The following is a 6,042-nucleotide window of genomic DNA, read 5'->3' as shown; positions in this document are numbered from 1 at the left end:
GTGTGTGTGTGTGTGTGTGTGTGTGTGTGCACGTGCACATGCATGCGTGTTTGTGGGTACATGTAATACAGACTAAGAGAGAGCATAAGTATTTTAGGGATTTTTTTTATGTTCAATTAAGTTTACATTTAAATAAATTTATTTCAGAAAAAGCATTTAGTGTTATGTTTGTTTAGAATATGTTCTTTTAATGTAAAACTATTTTCATCTTAAAATCTCTTTCCTTGAAGTCAACTATATAAAATGGAATAAAGCTCATTAGTCATAGTGAAGATGCACCTTTGACCTAATTTAACAGATTATGGCCCTTAAACTGACTTGATTTGCCTCAAACAAATGCTTTAACATTAGCATTTTGTTCTTTTTACCCAGTACATGGAACTGACCTCTTCAATTTCTTTTGCCATAATCTGACTTTCAAAAGCTCTTCATGTGTTAACTGCTAAAGCTTCAGATTAGGGACCAGGTCTTGTAGTTATTCTGAATTTGGGACTCCTGTTGAGATAAATGGGAGCTCTGCAAGTGGAAGAATTTCAGACTGGGGTCTATGGAGAGCATTAATCTAGAACTGGGATTTATGGAATAAAATTATTTTGGAGAAAAAGGGGGGTGGATGCATTGATATGATCTGCTTCTAGTTTTAGAATCATATATAAGCTTATATCTAGATACAGATTCTTTCAGCATGTATAAAATCCTCCCAAATCACTACAATAATGTAGTTGTTGAATCTTTTATTGTTGATTTTATTTTGTATTCACTTCCCACAACATACAGTAGTTTTTGATTCTGTACTTGGTCTATGTTCAAAAGTCCTATTGATTTTGTTTGGAGTTTTGTATATATAATGACAAGTATACTTCCAGTTTTCCAGGCACTTCAGAATACACAATGAAAGCTAATGCCGAACTCTTAGGGGTTGTATTCAAGGGCCGAATGCATGAACAGAAGTAATGGTTTAGTTAAAACAGCCTAACAGAAGCATAAAAAGGTGCTTCACCTGGCACAAATGAAAACTGAAGCAGCTACTTCTTCAGTCCACCGTGATTAATAGCACAGTATTCAGTTCTCTAAAGACCTGAAATATGTGGATTTTGAAGAACTCAAAAGGATTTTATCTTGGGGGGGAAATAGTTAAACAGATTTTTTTATTCTGAGATGGGTATTTGAAAAAGTAGTTTCGAATCACTTTGTTTAAAACTTTTTAATTTAATAATTTGAAGAAAATTAAGTAATCCTATTTTCTTAAAAAAATGAGTTCTGTCATAGACTACTGTAGTATTAGTTGTTGTCTTCTCAATGAGCAGTGCCATCTAGAGTATACACTTAAGAGGGAGATGCAAAGAAAAATCTGAGTCAAATCTCTTTTCCTTGTAGTATAGATCTACTAGTGAAAATATCTCAAAAATTAAAGGTTGTGGCACAATTTCAAATAATATATCAGTATGCCCACATTGGCATGGCATAAGGAAACAATTGTGACTTAAATATACTTGCCTACACACACATGCGTGTTCTATATATGTTTATATGCATGTGTTCATTCACAGATAGGTCTGTCTAGTTCAATTTGATTTCCATTCATTTCACTAGTGTGCTGTATGTTAGTTTTTGCTTTTTAACTGAATTCCTGAAAATTGTTAGTATATGCAGAGTTAAAGCATCACTTTTAAACCCCTTGAAATTGGATGTGCTGAGTTGCTGACTGCAGGGAGCAGGTGTCAAACAATATTTAAATGACATTCTCCACAAAATAAATATTGAGCTGCCCTGTCACTTTGGTGAGAGAATAATCTGCTAAAAAAAATCCCATTCATTGTAAACCGCCTCTGACATTTGTTCTTCAGGAATTATTTGCAGTTTATCTTCTGAGCTGGAGCCTTTTATCAGCACAGCAGTTGAACTGCAGTGTAAAAAAAAATGGTAATTGAGTATTTTATCAAACGCTTCCAACAAAACGGACTTTGCAAGTCGTAAATGAAGATTAAAACCATTGTTGGCAGGGATGAACAAATTGGAATGATTTATTATCTGAAACATCAATATGTCACTGCTCAGAAATAAAATAAAAAAGAAACAAACAACTCCCCCCTCCAAAATTGTGCGCATAGTCTCAGCCAAGCAACGGAAGGTAAATACATGTTTTAATTATTTGTGCTAGAGAAGCTGTTTAAAAAAAAAAAAGACAGAAGAGAAAGCATCATCATAATGGCACAGCTGCTCTGGGACATTATGTGAGGAAAAGAGACAGTAATAAAAGAACTGTGTCAAAGGAAAGCAACTCTGAATGTGTACTTCAGTGCTCCTGATTACAGAAGGAAGATTAAATATTATAAATGGAGCAATTTGGCAAAGTGGATTTACTACTTGTGTTTAACGCCTAAATAGCCAAAGCTTTTAAAATGGGCTTTATCTCACTTATCTGAAATAGCTTTTAAAAATGGTATCTGAAGAATACATATCTCAAAAGTGTTTTATTTGAACTATTTAAATTTTGGAATGCTTAAGAATAAACTAAGCACTTATCTTTGTCTTGAGACTGCAACATAGAGGAGCCAAAACTGTGCTGGTATTGTAGGATTTGGGATTTTATAAGTCTGTTTAAAGCTGTATAGACTTGATTTGATGTGGTGCTGGATCTCAGTTTGGAAAGGTCACTTTTTTTATGCATTGGTTGCTATCTTCACCGTAAGTTGTCTAGTTAACAGTTGGCTACTTGTGTGCAGAGTATTAAGACCAAAGTATGTTACTGAAAATTACCCTTATTTACAAAGATGCCTTCAAATACTTACTTAAAATTCTCCTTTGCCATTTTGTCTGCAGAACACTTTACAGTGTTCTTTGTAGAGCATCTAGTCCAATGGAAGTGTTGCTTCTCAATTATACCTCTAGAGGTACTTCAGTTATACCAGTAATAAGTTCAAGACTCGTGATTTTTCTGATAAATAACATTCTACTACTTGTGTATGTAAACTATGTTAAAAGAATGTTGAAAGAACTATGTTAAAAGAATAACAAGTATGTGAACTATGTTAAAAGAATGTTATTGAAGTAATAAAATCCAGCACACAGAAGTTATACAATGTTAAAAGTCAACGTTGGTGGTCTCCTTTTCTGGATTTTTTCATCCAGGTCAACCCCATATTCCTGTTCCGGTCTCTTTGTCTAGCCAGTCTTGGTGGTTCTTCTTCCCTCCCGGGGACCCTGACTTCTTGCCAGAATTGTCTACCTTTTCTCTCCATCTCTTCCTACTCGGTCCATTGTTTCCCCATTTTTTTCATCTTGTTCTGCTAACTTCACACCAGTCTCAGTTTTCTCTCTCCACCCCTTGATTCCCTTTTCAGTTTTCAAACCTAATCTCCTTGGTCTCAATCTCGATCTCTCAGGCTGTTTGTACTTCCTGGCCCTCCTCTGCAATATTTTATGGTCTAGCTCTCATCTCTCTTGCTTGCAAATAAGGTGGCTGCTTCTTCCACACTGGTTGCCACCAAAGGAATAATTGAGTGCACAGGAGAGACAGACTGTCTATTTTCAGGACATACAGGCACGCATCTGAAGCACTTAAAATTCTGCTCCAATTTGTGCTTCAAATTCAGACCACTGCTGTGTTGTACAGATGCATGGCCCCATCCAGGTGCCCCTCAAGAATGCTTCAAAATCATTGTGATGGCATGCAGTGAAGATAACACTGCTCGAAGCAATCCTGGCTGGGTCATGAGTGACTACGGGGGTGTGGGGAGGCTTGGCTTAGAGGGTTTGGGGGCACAGGTGGTTTTCTCCTCGATCCTCCCGGTTACGGGTCATGGGCACAGGAGTAAGAGAGATGTTGAAGAAGTAAACAGAAGACTGAAACGTTGAAGGCTTTAGCTTCTTCAATAACTGTCCGCACCACAGGGAGTGAGGCAGTGGTCTGTTGGGAAGAAATGGCCTTCACCTCACCCCAACAGGAAACTAGCTTTTTTTGACCAGTTTGGGTGACCTGTTTGACAGAGCTTTAAACTGAGCTTGCCAGGGGATGGGCAGACAACCACCAGAACAAGCCCAGGAAGAGATAAGCCCATAATCAGCAGTCAGGAAATACAACAGAACTTACTCCTCCGCCAACCCATGGACGGCACTTTCCTAAGTGTTCAGAAAAGCCTAGGGCTTCCAAGGGCAGGCTTAGCTGCCTGTACACTAATGCCTGGAGCGTGGGAAACAAACAGGAGGAACTGGCCTTCCTGCTAAGCAATAACAAATATGATCTCATAGGAATAATGGACACCTGGTGGGACTCCACCTATGAGTGGACCACAGGTATAAATGGCTATGAGGGATTGTGCTGAGAGGAAGGGCAGGGTTGTAGCTCTCTATATCAAGGAGCAGTACACTTTCCTACTAGCTGACATTGGCACCCAAGGAGGGTGACTTGAAACACTCTGGGTTAGAATATGCGGAAAACGTGGTAAAGGAGATGTAAGTGTAGGAGTCTATTATAGACTTCCTAGTCAGGAGGAAGTGCATGACCACAAATTCTCTAGGGAACTAACAGAGGCTGAATGTTCTTGGTGCATGGTTGTTGGGTGATTTCAACCACCCTGACATCTCATGGGAGGAACAAACCTTCAGCCAAACCTTACTGGTCACATAGCTTCTTCACTTGCACTGATGACTCAAAGTTCATGGGCCAACAGGAGGCGAGGCATTGCTTGATCTGGTTTTGGTCAAAGGGGATGATCTAGTGAGCATCCTGAGGATTGGAGGGAAGCTTGGTAACATTGATCACCTTCCATATCCATTGCAAAACTGGCAAAACTGGCGAAACATCACAAAACTGGCAAATCAGCAGTGCAGAAATAGTCGACTTCTGGAAAGCTGACTTTCACAAGCTCAGAAAGTTGCTTGTCGAGGCCCTGAAAGATCATGATCTGACAGGGATGAGAGTCCAAGATGAGTGGTCACTCTTTAAGCACAGAGTCCTAAAAGATCAAGGGAAGTTCATTCTGGCCCGCAGGATGGGTATTAAAAGGGCTGGCAACCCACTTGGCTAAATAGGGAACTCATGGACCTTCTTAATAGAGAACCTTATAAGGGTTGGAAGACTGGAAATAACTCTAAGGAGGATTATGTATCCCCGACCTGCACCTGTAGGGAGTGGACAAGAAAAGTCCAGGCTGAAACTGAGCTCAAGCTGGGAATCGAGGACAATAAAAAGTCCTTCTTCAGATGCATAGGAAGTTGAAAGAAAAATTAGGGCAACTTTGGACCCCTGCTAAATCAAACGGGGCAGCTGACAGCTGACACCCAGGAAAAAGCTAATCTCCTCAATGATTACTTTGCATCTGTTTTCACCAGCTCAAGGGGATCACCCTGTGGCGGACTAGTAGGGGGCACTCCTATGCTGAATTACCCACCTCACTGCCCCTGACCATGTAGCATGCTCCAAGTGCATCTTCTGGGGTGCCTCACAGCTGTCCAACCCGTTTCTTGGAGCATACCCGCAGGCTTGGGGTAATCGCTGTCCCCACCCAGGGGTCTGGACTGTTTCTGGGCCCTGTGCCCCCTGAGGTACACAGACTTTGTAGACCTTAAGGGTACTTGACCCACTGCAAGAACTTGGGGTGCTTCCCTTAGTCCAAAGTACAAAAAGTAGCTTTGTTTACCTGGATATATGGAATTTGAAGGCATACCCCCAATCCGTCTCAATGAGTTCACCACACCTGTACAGTGGAGAGTTTTATTGGTTAAAGAGGGTGGGTTTGGGGAAGGGTACAGGATAGCGAAGTATCAAAGAATAAGCATAGAGCAGACAGAGCTAAGTAGCTGTTTGATACGCTTCTACATTATAGCAAGCTATATATGTAGATAAGTTTGAAGTAGTTTACTCACTCAAGCATCCTGAGAGAGAGAAAAAAGGTTGCAGATCATCTGGTTGCTGTAGGTATCTCTGCATGGGTGCTGTGCCTCCTCCTGGGCAGTTTTGACTTTTATAGGCCTTTTGACATCACCTACTTATAGTTTCATAGTTTGTAGGGTCGGAAGGGACCTGAGCAGATCATCTAG

The 6,042-nt window shown here is 40.3% G+C and overlaps 1 protein-coding gene and 1 long non-coding RNA gene across 5 annotated transcripts in view; both read left to right on the top strand.

Annotated features, from left to right (window-relative positions):
• DACH2 (dachshund family transcription factor 2) overlaps nt 1-6,042 on the top strand; it is a 553,736-nt gene that overhangs the window by 92,688 nt on the left and 455,006 nt on the right. The window lies entirely within an intron of this gene.
• The window catches only part of LOC109311047, a 5,627-nt gene continuing 5,058 nt past the window's right edge, over nt 5,474-6,042 (top strand). The window contains exon 1 of the long non-coding RNA XR_002101387.1: nt 5,474-5,547. This is a non-coding gene — a long non-coding RNA (uncharacterized LOC109311047). The remainder of the gene's footprint in view (nt 5,548-6,042) is intronic.

The sequence above is a fragment of the Crocodylus porosus genome, unplaced genomic scaffold (assembly GCF_001723895.1).
Source record: "Crocodylus porosus isolate Cpor-Errol unplaced genomic scaffold, CroPor_comp1, whole genome shotgun sequence".
In the NCBI taxonomy this organism is placed as follows: domain Eukaryota; kingdom Metazoa; phylum Chordata; order Crocodylia; family Crocodylidae; genus Crocodylus; species Crocodylus porosus.
Note: the sequence above shows the minus strand (reverse complement) of the source record. Positions and strands in the feature narration are given on the sequence as shown.